Source organism: Tinamus guttatus, unplaced genomic scaffold (assembly GCF_059628265.1).
Source record: "Tinamus guttatus ecotype Peru unplaced genomic scaffold, ASM5962826v1 Tinamus_guttatus_pri_ptg000240l, whole genome shotgun sequence".
Lineage (NCBI taxonomy): Eukaryota > Metazoa > Chordata > Aves > Tinamiformes > Tinamidae > Tinamus > Tinamus guttatus.
Genome location: NW_028288774.1, coordinates 7,475,526 through 7,492,674, shown reverse-complemented (window position 1 = coordinate 7,492,674; position 17,149 = coordinate 7,475,526).

Here is a 17,149-nt window from a genome sequence, read left to right as displayed (position 1 = left end):
ACATAATGTTTGCTCGTCTCAGGAGATAAACTAAGATCTGACCCTTAGTATCACAGATTTCCTCACTGCAGAAACACATTTCATCTCTATGGGATGGAGATGCTTTTTTTCAGGTCAAGCAACAAGCTCTGCTTCTGAAAAAATCATCTCTCTCATCTTCCCCTCACTCCTAACATTATAGCAACTTTCTTTGCCATCCCCATTGGGTGCTCTTGTTATCATACGCTCATATTGTACTTAGCATAAATATTGCCAGCCACAGACCTAGTTTTCCAATAACTTATTAGGTATGCCATGTTAGCTAATCTGTCATAAAATATTTATCCCCCTGCAGGGATTAGAAGAATGACATGCCGCTGTTGTGAAAGTATGAACACAGAAAGTGATGATTTCCCTGACAGGCCTGAATGACTTTTGTGAATTCAGCAACAATAATGTACAGGAAGCAGAGCCTCTATGCACTACTTAAGCTAAGTATGTCAGTCTAGCTTGCTAAAAATATCCATGCCTTTAGTCAGCAAGCATAAGTATCTTATCCCCCTACCTCTGATCTTAAAGCCAATTAAAGGGCTCATTATATTCCCCTGGATTTTATTTGGGGAAAGACAGGACCAAAGCTGAATAATCATAAAATTACTCAAAAACAATTCTCAGTCTCTGTACTTCATATTTCTTCCACTCCCTTTAGTAAATCCCAATTATGTCAACTCTGTAGGTATATTTTATTCTAGACAATTCACTGAGCACCATGTTATTTCCATTTCTTATGCTATTAATCAAGATAGTAAAAGATGTATACAATGCACAATCTTCCGGCAGGCCTTAGCTGTTAGAGAAAGCAAGACTTTTTTTTTATGTGAAGGGTGCATGTCTTACAAGATATTTTCACATTTCAGCTCTCAGAATGAGTAAATCAGATACTTACGGAGAAGGAATTAGAGGCGTATATGCTAAGCTGAAGGCACTTTGCATTAAATTCCTGTTAGATCTTATTAGGAAGACCAGATAAGATAGCAGTTGTTAGATATTGTTGTTATTATGAAGATTCTGCTGCTCTACTGAAGATTCTGCAGATTCTGAACCTCAATGGTAGAGGGTTATAATTACGTGAGAGGCTGACATGTATAAAACACGGCTTCATTTAGGATAGATTTGGCAAGCGAACAGGGCTGTAAAGGTGACCAAGCAAACAAGCTGATACCACAACATCGACTATTTGAATATTTACAAAACAACAGTTCCATTCCTACGGTTGCCCTAGAGCATCAGTAAGGCATGGAGTAATTCAGAGTAATTGATTCCCATCCCTCACTAACAAATACCTCATTGAGAATCTTTAAAGAACTAGAATTTCTTACCTACTAGCAAGGTCACTCATTCCCCCCTCCTCTAACTTCAGCCATGTAGCTGAAGCACCTGAGCTGAGGATACAGCCCTAGCTAGAGTGTCCTTCTCCAAAGTGTGCCTGCAATGCAATAAGCACCAAAAATGCCAGCAGAAAATATAACTTTAAGCCTGTTCTACTAGGTAGTACATGCTTACAGCTCTCACTGAAACCAAGCAACTCCAATAAGGCAAGCAAGCTATAGTGTACCTACTTCTTCTTTGCCTTTGTCAAAATAATTATTTACTATTTTTATTTACAGCTCTCATGATTAGGAACTATCTTGAATCTTCTTCCTCGCAGGCAGTGCAGGTGTGCAAACTTTGGAGGAATGCTGAGGTCTTCTCTGCACAATATGTTACTCTTGAAGGTAAAGTGTTTCTGCCTCAGGATATCCATTCATGGCTCAGCCTGCTCTGCTTCTGCATAGTGTCCTCACATGTCTGACTCCTACATGTTTCTGGACTCTGCTTGGTTTGACTGAGCTCCTTTTTGATCTTCTGTATAGGCCACAGGCAGCAGAGCTCATGTTGACTCTTTTAATAATAACATGAACAGATGAAGAGTAGAATCATATCAAAGGGCGTGCATATATCTTACTCAAAAATCTCTTAAGAGATGAGACTCGCTGCTTACAAAAGTGGAGGCTGTTCCAGAAAAAGCCTGAGGCAAAGGCTGCTCACACCGCTGGGGATACACCCCTCCGTACTTACCCACCGGTTTCCTTGCTCATCAAGTCAGTTGAGAAATCCTGACACCTCTGTGTGCTCGGAACACACCTTGCAGCCTCTGGTTACATTTCCAGCATTAGAGCCATTCTGCATTCCTGCTTCCCTGTTGATGCATCTGCCTAAGTGGGTATCAGCACGTGCTAGACAACAGCATTTATTTTAAAATCCTTTCAAACATTACTCACTATGAGACAAATAAAACCCTGCCCTTAATCACTGAATAGCCAAGCTATCTTTCCTATCTATGTGGCCAGGCCAGGTAACTGGATTATCCAAGCCTGTAGATGCTCAGCTGATCTAAAGCCTTATGATTGCATCTGGTCAATCCAGTTCTGCCAAACTTAGCATTTAATATATGTAGCTACGGTTTTAAGGGACACTCTGCAACTCAGCTTCTGAAATTCAGTATTGTACTTTCCCAGATACTGAAGTTCATTTAATAAAATGTACCAGTTCAAGACAGATTCCTGCATAACTTACCTGCAATAGCACTAATATTTAACTTTGCATCTTAATGAAAGAAAAAGGACTAAGAAAGCTGCTGTAACTAATAAATAAAAATAAACAGTAGTGTGGCACAGTTTGTCTGTAGAAGAAGATAAGAGAGATTTAATCTGGGGGAGTGGGAGAAGGGAACGGCGACCACTTTTTGTCTTAAGGATTTTTTTAGATGACATTTTTTACATGATAAAACTAAATCTGTAGTCCAGCTACAGAGTATCAAACCACAAAAAGAGGGAAATGGAAAAATATGTGACAACACTGCCAGTTGTTTTTGCAAAAGACCTGCAGCATCTCATTGTGAATGAGAAGTCAATCCTGTAATTAGCAATTCAGTCAGCATTATGTGTATGTTACTTCACATCAATCACTGTCATTTCCATGCGGTCAGGATGCATGGACCAGTCAGGTCAGCAGAACCTAATTTGTAAACAATATGCAAAGGCTTATCCCACTTTAAATTAAAATTGTCAAACAGCTAACAATCTTCACTGAACACAGAAAACTGTGGGCAACTGTGTTTCAGTTTAGATAGGAAAAGTGAATGTTTTAGCAATTTCTTTCTATAGGTAGACTTTTAAAATCCCAGTAGAACCTAAAGGAAAACAAGTATACATGAAAGGCCATCAGTCCATATCCAAAATCAATCTACAACACCTGATTTCTTATCAGAAATAACACAAAACTGAAAAAACAGGGGTATGATGCTAAGGGTCAAAGGAAAAACTCCTTCCAGTGATTCATTCACTATGAAACCATATATATTCTGGAATCAAGATATTTCCAGGGAAGCAGAATCACCGGCAATCATTGGTAAATGGGGCCCAATTATTAAAAATATTTCACATCCTTATGTCATCCTCTAATCACATCCTCTAACTCAGTTTATCAGAACTTACTTCATTTTCATCTGATAGACTTCAGGAAACCCTCTATAAGAAAATGTGTGTGTATGTTTCTTATCTAATGATGACTACAATATCATCAAAGATTAACTCCGTCGTTGAATTGTGAGCATTAGTCTCCCATTTGGAGACCTCTAAAAGCACCACATAAGACAAAAATATGTCTTAATAATCTCAGGATCACATTTGAACCTTTGCTGCAAAATTAATTTATTTCTCTTCTCCACTGTGAATAGTTCTGATTCAAAATTAACACTTATTTATTGCTTGTAAGCCATTCACATACTATGCTTAATATGTCAAGTAACTTCCTTAGGTAGGTTTCTTACTGTGAAGTTCATGAAAATTGAAGCAAAACAGTCATCAGAAAATTGATAAGAGAATTTAGTGAAATGAAAGGAATCAGAAACTGTAACCTCTCTTCAGGCTATCTCCTCTGGAGAACTCAGCCCAGACCACTGTCTGTAACTACTTTGTGAAGCTGCCAAAAATGCAAATTCCAAGTGGCTATGGGCTTTCCTGTCACTTAAAATCAAACTTAATCTAAAAAGCATACACACTATAAAGCTTAGGCAGTAGTCTGCACTCTTTCCAGGTCTACTACCTGCATGCAAGTCAGGTTTAATAACCCAGTACTTTTATGGCAGATAATATCTATGTACAAAAGTACCCAGAAGCAGAGTGACAGCTTTTACCTTTTTTTTTTTTTTTTAGTATGCAGTTTTATTTTTCAATACCTCATGCTTTTATCTTACCTTCAGTGTGGGACTCATAAGCCACCAAATGAGAAACATAGCTTAAAAATACTCAGAGTTTATTGGTCTCAAAGGCAAAAGAACAAAGACAAAGCACCTTCCTGGGTCTTTAAACCCTAGCACTCTGCTTTTTTAGCAGGCATACATTTTCTTTTGAAAAGCTAACAGATGCACATAGCCTGAAGGCTGCTCTACAGCTGCTTAAAGTGTGAGAGATGTACAGTATTTGTGACCACCCATGCTGTGAAGGACAACACATGCCTTAAGGATTTAAGAGCAGTTGGAAGTTACTAACAGGGCTCCAAATTCCACACTATGAGCAAATAGTCTCTGTGGGGGGGGGGGGGGGGGGGGGGAAACAACTAAGATTTGGAATGGCTGAAGCTCCCTCTAAGCCCAGTAACTACAGACTTTCTCTGTTATCTCCATCTGGGAAGTACATGTGTTTCACATGAACCTTAACAGCTCTGTGGTGTTTTTTCAAGGAGGCTGTTCTCTGCAGAGCAAAGAATCTTCTCAATGGTGCATATAGCTAATGGATGTAAACGGAAAGATAGGAAAATATTTTCTACCAGAGGACATGAACTAGCCACACTGACACCATAAGGTATATTACTTACACTCTAGAATAAAAGATATGGAAAATAAACTTTTGGATGAAATGAGTAAAAGATTTAGTTACTTGAAATGAGTTCTCAAGCTTTGGAATATTCACCTATTTTTCTAAAAATAGAGAGAAAATAATGGAGCAGATGCCCGTGATGGAAAACAAAGTTTTCAAGTTGTGGGACTTATGGATGGCATTTATGAGAATTAACGGCATTTATTAGGATCAGTACTGTACTGCTGTGTAATTTCTCCATTTGAGGCTCTATGGCAAAGTCAAAGAGCTCCAGGAAAACCCAAGCCTGTTTTACTTTGGAATATCTATTTCAGAAGATATTTAAGCAACTGCTACATGTGCTCAAAAAGACAGAAAGACAGACAGAAAGACAGACAGAAAGAAAAAGACAGAAAGACACTTTAAAAACATTGACTGCTTCACAAGACAAATCAATTAAACTAATATTTTGCTGTTATGGCTCCTATAAATGGCTGCCTGCAAAGAGCAATTCAGCAATTTGCCTCCCAGAGCTTAAAGCTGTTATCTTCATTCCTTTTCTTTTCTTTTTTTTTTTTTTTTTTTTTTACAAAGTGAACTCCTTTTGCTCTGTTATACTATGACTGGATTCCTGCCATATACCTCCTTTCTCACTCTGGCTTCTTTCATTTAGAGCATGAAGCTCCACTAAGGATTAGCCCTTTTGGGATTCAGATGCAGTAGGAAACATTCTGCAGAGGACAGCCTTGCCAGAAGCAGGCAGCATTTGTTAACTGCTGAGAATGCGATAGCTTAAAGCCCCTCAGTGAGGCTGGAAAAGCAAAGGGTGCACCCCACGCTGCCCATACCCATATCTGGGAACGTTATTTGTTTCTTTAAGAACAATTTGTGATTTCTTCACTCAATTTGGTTGAGAGCAGTTGGCTGACAGCCAGCTCAGCTCTCCATTTCAGTCTGCTGTTGCAGTTTTCCCATGTTTTGTTTGCCTTAAGTGCAAATGTCCAGGCATGGTGTCTTTACTAATCTCCATGGTAACGCTGCTCATTTTGAGGTACTCCTTGACTCGTTTGTATTTGCCTTTCTGACCAGCACCTCAACAGAGAAATTAATACCTAATGTTCTGTTTAGACTCAATACAAAAGCAAATAAGGAGTAGCATCAGGCACATTTTACATTGAAAGTAATGGATTGACTGTTTCCTCTACAGATGTCATACCCTCTTCAAGTAATTTCTATTTATTTTTAAAGAGTTTTAAAGTAAAAACCTACTCTTCTGAAATTAATGACATTTTAAAGGAGTCAAGACTTTTCAAAGAGTCTCTCCTTCCATCCCCAGAGCATTTTTGGCAGTGCATATGTTACTGAGTGAAAAATCTGGTACACCCCTCTTTGGGGCTCTGGTACACCAGGATCCATCAGCAGAAATATGATATCACCTCCACACTTCCACCTTCTCCTCCAAAATTGGAAAAGCAGTTTTTGTGCTTGTGTGGGTTAGAGCACATGTTACTCCAGAAGTACCAGAAATAGTGTTTCCAAATTGCTCATCTCAGGAATGTGACTATCATACATTTGCAGTCACAATTTGAAATTTATGTGGTTTGAGATATCATGCTTCTTTCTTATATATTTGATTTCTGTTCATCCTCAGGCCATCTGGAATCTTATACTGCTGCTTTCAGAAATGCCAAACACTTGGCAAACACACATATAGAAATTCCTTCAAAAGCACAAAGAGATCCTTGTACATTACTGGTCACCTTTAAGAGAAGAAGAAAAAAATATATATATATATCCTCATGCAGGATCCAGGAGAAGGCACGTGGATTTATTTACTTTCATTGTAGCAGGAAAGTGTGTTTTGGGGTAGGTATAGAACAGGCAGAGATACCCACTGCTTAACAGCAGCAGGTAGAGATATGCAATCAAGCCCTAAAAAAAAAAAACGTCTTGCATTAGGGGCAGCAGTGCAAATTGCAGTGCAATTTGCCTGGTGCACATTTACCCTAAGATCTCTATGTCCAAGGTGGAAGATGCTGGTGCTTCCATAGTCCTGAGCTGCAGAGCAGATTAATCAGGAATCAGTAAATAAGGATTTTCCTATTCAGAAAAATTTCAGAGAATCATTGCTAACTTAATCCCGAGCCCATGCAATGAGAACATTGCTGCTTCATTAGGCATTAAGTGGTTGCTTTCACCATGGATGAGAAATCCAATGGGCCAGATTCTTCCCCAAGTTCAGATGAAATTCCAAGGAATAAAAATATTGACGCTGTGCTTCAGGTACAGATATACTTTCCAAGGAATTAGGGAACTCACCTAGAACATAACAAAGTGGACAATAATGTAGGAAATGTCCTGGAAATTCTAAGCAACTATTTTGTATGGATGCTGCAATTTAATCTTTCAGTCTTCCATATATAGCTGAGCCATGTTGCACACTGCTCTGCAACGCCTCTGCTTTAACAGCCTTGCCTGCATAAACTAATGTTGACATAAGAGTTAACAAACTGTTTTAAAGAACACGTTTATGATTAACTTTTGTTTCCAGTTGCACAAACAACTAAAATAACAGATGGAAAATTACTAAAGAGCAGAAGAGAATGAATTTTCCATGTCATTATCTTTCAAAGATGAGAAGTGCAAAATAACACCTATTCCTTTACACCTCTGGCACTATGGGCTTCTGTCTTTGGGCCAGATGCGATTTGTTTTTTTTAAAGGAAAGTGCAAATCTAATTAGAACATACTGTAGAGCAACTGACCTTACATTCATCTGAGTTTTCATTAAAGTTGCTATATAAAGCACTTGATCCAATGCAGGCCGCAGCTGTCAGCTTCAAGAGCTACTTTTGAAAGCTCTGAGAAAGGATGAATTGCAAGGTAATGTTAGCAGCACTGTGCTTATGGCAGCACACAGTTCCATTGCAGAAAAACACATTTCATTGCCAGCAATCAAAAGGGGCAGTTCTCTACTCTGGGTCAAATTCTAGGGAAGTATTATGTATCCACAACGCATATTCAGAGTGCCTTGCAGACATTTATTACCTCATAGGATCTCACTGAGTAAAAAAATATATATTTTTTTTAAATAAATATTCTCTTAATTTTCAGATATCCAGCCCTACCTGTGGTAGGGCAATTGATGAAGCCATGTATTAATTTCAGGGTTTTTTTTTTTTTTCATAAAGCTTTTATTTTATGCAGGCCACAATTCTTTATTTCTAAATACAAAATATTTTTGATAATGGCATCATTGTATATCATCTGCTGTTTTTGCCCTTCATTATGCAGAACAACCAGAGCAGACATCAGAAAAAGAGCTGAGTACAGAATATTTGCCAGTTCATCTCCGGTCTCAATTAAATTCATAGCTTTAGGAACCCAGAAATTTTCTTGATATGACAAGCAGCAGAACAAAGCACTTGTATTTTAGGTGTTGTCTGTCATGTTTTATCTGAGGAAGACATTTACATACTTCAACGATGCCAAGAACAGAGGCTTTCAATTTCACATGCAAAATGGAAGCCTTCATTAATCACTGATTTAAGTAGGCAGCAAACCAGAACAACAGGTTGCTGTAGGAGCTTAATACCAACTGAACATCTATCAATAAATTTCTAATACATCTGAGAACATTTTGTACTTCCTCTACAAAATTCAGAAGCAGAAATGTCAAAAGAAATTACAGTAATGAATAATTATTTGCTATTATTGCCAATAAGTTAATATACTAATGGTGATCTCCTTTATTCCCACACTGATTGAAAATGCATGTCTTCATCTGGTAATATCACTCAAACTCCAAAACGTGACATCTATGTTGTAGTGAGTAGGCTCTGATACTTTACTGGACGTTCTTTTATTGCAGGGTTGCATTTCTGCAAATACCTAAACTTAAACCAGGTATCACTAAAAGACTGAGTTGACTAATATGTATACTGTAATTCAATACAGGAACATGAGAAAAGCATGCAAGAAAAATATATTTAATTGATTTTTCCATACAAAAAGGTTCAAAATACATAAACTAATCACTGTTGTCACCAAGTCCTTTAGCATCAAGTAAATCAAGCAACATCCCTAGTGGTTGCAGATGTGCCTACCAGGAATTCAAAAATGTCCATACAGGCATATGCATGATACACACCTTTTGCGGGACACACAGGGATATTCATCTTTTGAGCAGATCTGTGGCTTTATTCTTCACCCACACCTTTTTTTTTTTTTTTTCTTTTGTTTTCTTCTGTGCACCATTACCACTCAAGTAAGTTTATGCTCCCTCTAACATTGGCACTTCACTACTGCCTATTGGTAGCTATGGGGACCAGACATGAACCAAACGTCCTCAGTCAGAATCGCAGCTACTTGCACACCTGGAGCTGGCGCATTTTTCTGTACTGTGTTCTCCCGCACTGATGTGCTACACCCTTCACTTCCATCAACCCAGATAATAAACTTGCAGCCACCTGAAATATAAAATAAGGAATAGTGTAGCAACATTAAGTGTTTCCCAGAGCAATTATGATAAATATTTCCAAGAAGAATTTACTTGAGAGAAATTAGTGGTCTGCAAAGAAAAAAGATTTGATCCTTAATTTCACCTTTCCATTATGCACTGGCTAATTTGCTGATGTTACAGGCCAGAAATGAAGAGGTCATGTAGGGGGCCAGGAAGGAGCGGTTCTTCAGAGAACAAGCAGGCAGTACCTGGCAGAGCTACTATATAGCACAGCTCATGCATCACACTCACCTCCCACTTAGGTTCAAGTCTCACAGGACAATCCAGCCCAGCAAACAGAGAGGAAAAACAACACTTTCACTTGTGAAATGCGAACTCTAGTCGAACTGCCAGCAAAATAAGCCAGAAAGCTTTTCAACCCTCCTAGCAAAATCACAGAGAGCTCTAACGGGGCAACTTCACCCTCAGTTCTTTTAGAAAGACTGAATAATCTTCACATTCCTCCTCACAAGTATTAGTAACTGCTATTTAAAACTGTTACAGAAATAGAGATGAATAGAAGCTGTAAGAGCACAGTTCAGATGTGAACAGGCCTGTCCAGGCTTTCTTGAGCTAGGGAATGCCAGAGGATTGAACTAGAGAGTTCTACTCTTCTTTTGCTTCGCATGGCTAAAAGCCAATATATCTGGTGTAAGATGGGGCTCCCATTTTTCCTCTCTTCCCAGTACAGATGGTGCTAATAAATAAGGAGATAAAACAAAGGGCTATGAACACCATGTGGAACATTCACTCTGTTCTGCCTCTTACAAATCAAGGATGGAGGTTGTCTGGCCAAACATGAAAGACAAACTCAACTGTAACTTCTCTAGGAACACACTGAGTCACTTGAGCAAACTTGAACAAACGAACAAAAAAATAAAAGTAAAATGAGGCATGTTCATCTCTGAAAATTATACTAGTAAAGAAGCTCACAACATACTGCTTCCCAATATTCATTAGTCAAACTCCTTAGTCTTAAGTTTTTATTGCTCATTATTTCATCATAATTTTCAGCAGCATGTCCCAGCAGTCAACTATTACTGTAGCTGGTTTGCTATATCATTCAGCTCTCTTCACAGAACTTGTCCTCAGTGGATTCAGACCGAAGACATGTATTTCTTGCCTCCTGGCTAACTGCTGCGTGTGTTCCAAGAATATCCTTACATTTATTCATGAACTCGAAATGACTTAAGGCTACCATTTTCTTGAACAGCCTACCAAATACTGAAATCATACATGTTGCCAAACATACTGTAACAGCATCTTAAGGCTTTAATCATAAATTCACTTTCTCACTTTCTTTTTTTGCAGATAGATACCCAGTCATTTACCTGCTAGCACATTTCTAGGTTGGTTTATTGCTACATTCAGCTTAGCTCTTGGTAGTCAGGTCTTAAGATCAGCCAGAAAATAAATCTTAGTCTGCAACTGCGCAGTCAGAACTGGAACAATTTCATCAAGAACTCTTAAAGCAGTTAGTTTCATAGCGCATTCTGTCCTGTACACATCTGTCAGATTCTGAGATATGAAAAACAATGAAGTATAAACACAGGAAAAAAAATAGCCTAAATTGTAATCTATATTTTAAAATGGAGTTCACAGTAGCTCGTCTTCAGCCTTAATGGAATTGTCTGTATTCACTCTACAAAGAATTTTAACTCATATCAAATTTGTGGTATTGCCTAGTTCTTGCAGACAGTACAGTCTGCTGCACAGTTGCAACTGCATTTATTTTTATGATTATTACAATAACAATATTTTTACAGAGATGCAGCATGAGCTGACAAAACATTAGACTATTCTTCAGCATTTGTACTCAATTACTATCTAGGCTAAGGTTCATGGTCTTTTTAGCTCACGTCACAAATTACAAACTAGCATTCTCCTGTCTAGTCTCCCCAGTTTCCTTTCCTGCATGTTTCTTTTAAGATAAAGACATGGGCAAATACTTCTAGCACAAATGTCACAGGCAATCAGAATTATAAAGTTTTAAACAGTGGAAGTCAGGATGGTCCAACAATCTGCAAGTCAAAGTTATAACTCAAACCTCAGCACTAATCTTCCTTACTGCAGCCTGAAGCATCTAACCAGTCAGAGCAAGGACAGCCTCCCAAGTTTTGCAACATGACAATGACTAGAAACAGGATTAGTTAGTGATCCTCTATTTTACATAAATGGTAAATGAACTAATTATTTATTTATTTTAATGCATGAAGGTCACAACCAAGATCAGCATTACCCTATAGGTGATGTGTAGAGGATTAACACCTAAGGTAATTCAGTTCTCATTCTCTGTAATCAGCAAAACCAGGCACGGCATAGGAAACAGAAGTGTCTTACCCAGGCCACACAACACATGAATAAGCAAGAGAAGCACAAGACTCCTAAATCCTAAATACAACAGTTTACCTTCCGGCCTAAGAATTATTTTTCTGTGACAATAAAATACCATCTCCTACCCCAGTATTAACAGTAATCATTTAAAAACAACAACAATTAAAAACTGTAAGTCTCCTGAAAATAAACACTGAACATACACTCAGTCAAGCTAGCAACATTTATTTACAAGCAGCCAAAGTAAATTATTTAGTCTGCAGTTAGACTTTGTTCTCTTTTTCTGCATAATACTTTGCACAGTTACTATAACACTTTCAAAGTGAAATGTGAATTGCCAGTGTATATTAAGACTAATTTACTGCTAAGCAATGTGCGCTCTGTTTACTAGGAGTGCCATTCTATCCTCCTGATTGCCAAATATATTTCTTTTCATGGAACTGTTTTTCTTGATGCTGTGCTTTTGTATGCATGACAGTCATGTCTTCATCCTATTTCTTTGGATCACAGTGATAGATCACAATGTTATTAATTGAGTGATACAGAAGAGAATATTGTGGCCACCAGGACCCAGGACACCACAAAGTATAGATGCCAAAGTCTTTACCACTGACTTACTCTGAAAGATACTGGGACCTTTAGAATATCTCCCATCTCTCTTTAAGAGCTTCTCTGGATAAACCTCTGTAATTTCTAGAAAATAAAGACAAAAATCTTAGAAATTAGGAGAAGCAAGCTAGGTTTTTTTTTTTTTTTTAATGGTGATAAAGCTAGTGATGAATCCCTATAAACTGATCTATAGAGGAAAAAGAAATACAGAAGATGGGAGAGAATAAGATAAAAGATGGATGTGCAAGAAGACTGTAGAGAAAATGACAATTAGAATACATCTTGAAACAATGAAGAAAATAAAAAGTTAGATACAGACAAGATAAAGAACGGGGTTATGACAGCAAACTGGATAAACAGGCAGACAGAGGTTTATGGGCTGCTCTGCAGATGGAGTGTGATATAAGCCGGCTGGTATCTGGTTCCTCATACAGTCGTTATCAACAGGCTTGGAGCTGCAGACTCCCTAACGTGGGTCTAGCTCCATCGATTAAAGTAATTATGTCAGTAGCAGCTTCCTGGATAGGAGTATCTCTGCTGTGAAGATGAATGTTTTTACTTTTTCCAATCTTTTTTCAGAAGAAATGCCCATGTTGTGATAAGGGACGTATGTAGAAATGTAGGCTGCATCTTCAGAGAGTGGAATAACTATACATAAGAAAAATTAAGAAATGAAAATCACTTGGTAAAACTTAAGATTTAATTTTTCCTAGAGGTATAATGAGAACTGCAAGTTTTCCTGTCAGGATATTCCTTCTCCCTACAATGATTATTCATAAGTGATTAATGGTATCACTTCAGACCTGACAATAAAAACATGCATGAACAAGTAGTGCCAATGTAGCCAGCTGCATTTCAAAACATATGTCATATTTTTGTTCCATCACTGTGAAAGTTTCAAACCTCCAGACATAATTTAAACAGTTGATGAGCAACTGGTGCTTTTAAAAGTCAGTTTTACCTTCGATGAAATATCTTGCATAAACCAATAAATACAAAAACAAAAACTGGTTACAGGACTGTGATGTTGTGAAATATTATCACCTGAATTGTGATCTATGTCACAAAAAGATGATCTAAAACACATTGATAAAGTGACTGTCATTTTACAGGTCACTGAGGATCTACTCAAGTTTTGCTTGAACAGTGGAACAATACAATCAAAGACAACTTACTTGCCCATCGCAGCAGGGAAACAGTCATATGTGACTGTGACTATTAAGATCTCTTTTTTATCAATAATGTGCTCCAATAATGGACAAGTCTACAGCAACAGCCTGGTCAATGAGCGAACATGATAGCATCTCTGCGGAAAGAGAGACTTTGCTGATCTATCCTTTTCTTAACATGATTCATGTTACTGGTATTGCAAATTTTATCTTTGGGTAAGCAGTATTTTTGCTTCAGTGATAGCCTGACCAAAAAGGGTGATTGTTTTTCTGTTGATAAAGAACAATCAAAGAAGGCCTATACAAAGCTAGGCAAGGTTTATTAGAAGGCGCAGTAGTCCCTTTTATCAGTCGATACTGCTGGGAAAAAAAGCAATCAGACTTTCAGATATACTCCACCTTTCTTAGATTTGCTTCCACAGTATCTATCATTTTGTCGTGCCAATTAGAAAAGCACTTTTGACTCCTGACTATTCTCAGAAACCACTCACTACTGGAGCACATCACAAGCTTGATAAATAGTGTCACATTTGCCCAGAGTCCATTGACCAAAACAGTCCGTGAGCAACACAGAGACTGAAAACCATACAGATGTGCTGACCACTCCATACAAAAGGTTATGTGGGAAAACTGCACAGAAGGCCAACACTTAATTAAAATCTTCAAAGTCTTGTTGCTAAGTTCAGTGAAGTTTTTTCATCTAAAATATCATTCAGTTCTGAGTACACACAGGGGCCTTTTGTCTCACAAAACAAAATGGGAAAAAAAAGCATTAAGCTTCTGAAAACGTGTCTGAAAACACTGGTTGACTGCTCTAGTTTTCTGATTACAGCTGAGGTACAGTCTCAGAACACAGCAAAACAACTGCATTTTTGACTCACAATTTCAAAGAGCTGCAGCACAAAAGAGGCAACTTTCAGATGAGACTACTAATTAACACTGCTTTATTCCATCTAAATAAAATCTGTCAGTAACTGTTTTATTCTTACTATTATCATGAAAGGACTACATGAAGATGGCCCAGTACAAAATGCTGCACACATGAAAGAGGGAGATTCTGCACTGAAAAGCTTCTAAGGTTATGTGAAAAATGGACTAATGCTATAAGAATAATTGCTTCCCTTTTTTTTTTTTTTTTTTGGATGGGTTTTGAGGCACACAGAGAATAAAAGACACATCCAAAATCATTGGGATAATTGGGAATTTAATTTCAAACATCTTCAGTACTAAGGTAGTGCTTTAATCAGCACTTTTCTCTCCTCCAAGATAGCAGGTGATGTCTAAGAGCTAGTGATGAAATGTTTCAGGAATGGTATTTATTTTTGGTCCATTTTGGCACTTTTAGTCTGCTGTCCAATTTGACCAGTATGGTAACATAACATAGATGATATTCCTTCTTTAGAAAATATTTAGCCTAAATAAATTCTTTAAGTTTTTTCACAGCTATACACACAATATTTGATTTTTAGATTAATATTGTATTGTATTTTTAGATTAATTCAGTCAAATTCTTCCTACAATTTACTGGTTATTATAATCACTTTCTCTAACCAATGCAGAAGATTCACATTATTCACAGCCTAAAGCTTTTATTGCTTAGCAGAATCTTTTCTGAACTGTTCCAGGAAATCTGAAGCCAACTGTTTGCCTAAATATAGTTTGGCTCAAACTGGGTGTCCTGCTGAAGAAATTCATATAGAATAGATCTGTGTAACTGGAATAGAAAATAAATTCCAGCAAAATTATAACAAAAATAAAACAATAAAGTCTGAGAAAAATGTGTGTCTGGAATAATAGAGGGAACCTCCAGCGAAGTCAGATACATGCAGAGCACAAAGTCATAAGTCTCAGTACTGGTTCAGTAAGAAATGATATAGGATAGACAGGACAGCTGCCCAAACCAAGAATTCTCTTCAATCCCAGAGTCTGAAATCTAGAACTAATGACTGGTTTTCTAGCAGCATTGCTGACATAGAAGAAGATAATCTCTCTGATTATTGTCTTTTATATATATATATGTACATATATATATAATCATAGAATGCTAAGGCTGGAAGGGACCTCTAGAGATCATCTAGTCCAACCCCCCTGCACACGCAGGGTCACCTAGAGCACATGGCACAGGACTGCGTCCAAGCGGGTTTTGAAGATCTCCAGAGAAGGAGACTCCACAACCTCTCCGGACAGCCCATGCCAGTGCTCTGTCACCCTCACTGTCAATAAATTTTTCCTAAGTTGGAAACTTTTGGTGTTTTGTGGAACTTTTGGTGTTTCAGTTTCCGGCCATTACCAGTTGTGACGGTGGCCACCACTGAAAAGAGGCCAGCACCATCCTCCTTACTGCCTACCTTGAGGTACTTACAGACACTGATTAGATCCCCTCTCAGCCTTCTCTTCTCCCTATATATATATATATATACACATACACACACACACATATATATATAATAAAGCTTATTAACTTATAAATTTTATTTGGGCCATAAACAAATATGAAAATTTGTTTCCAAAATAATTTATGAATGATCAAAATCCACCAAAGAAGTGAGCTTTAAGAGAAACAATGTATTTCACATATATTTCTCTTACCTGAGAAATGTTACATGTTAGATTATGTGCTCATTCACCTCTTTGTTTTCAGACCTTGGTACAGCAAGTTTATGTCTTACTTGAAGCATGCAGATTGTCAACAATCATCACTCAGCAAAGCATGTACTATGTAGCCAGTTAGGAAACAGCATTTTCATTTAGTCATTATGTTATTTTCTATATAAAAACTATGTTACAAGCATTGACCTTTCAAAACAGATATACTCATGCTCAATGTTTTTTATTGCTTAGTTCCAATGACTTTAGTGAAGCTTAGAACCTTCCTGCAAGGCTTATGACATTTTTGAAAGAGCGAAGAGTTTGGAAGTCATACTTGTTAGCTCCCACAGATCTAATTTAAAAAAACTATTTGAGGAAATTAATTCTATCAAATTTAACAGGAATAAAATTTGACATTGATGCATTTTAATTAACGTTACGATTTGCAGTCTTGCACAAAACAGAACCAAAAAAGCATGATTTCTGCAAAATTAGGTTATTTCTATGCACTTAAAACCCACATAATTCCTGTGTACTGAATGGATGCATTTTATTGGAAGAATAACAATAATTATTGCCATGCTATTCTCTCATGAAGCTAATTATATGGAAAATTCATTCTGAACTTTGAGTTGGCACTGCTTGACTTGATTCAAAACTAGAAAAAAAATGGGTTTGTATCCCCCATGCCTCCCAGCTGAAATGAATAAGAACTGTATGCACATAGTTCTTCTCTGAATCTCTAAAGGGGAGATCGTGAGGCCTCATCAAGATCTAGTCTCTCCTCAGATCCTTAAGGAAATATAAACACTTCAAGCTACTTTCCATATATTAATTTCTGATATGAATTTCTTTACAGAGCGAGTCATTTGCTATAAGCAAAATGTCCACTAATTCCAAAGAGAACCACTCTATAAAGAATCACCCTTACTAAGGGCTGAAATACCTAGATGTAAGCCAGGAAGTTTGATTCATGCCATAACCCCATTTTGGTGATCCTGACTACTTAACTGCATAAAGTTGTAAATATAAACAATGACTTGAAGGACTGTGTGTTCTTCTACTAGTAC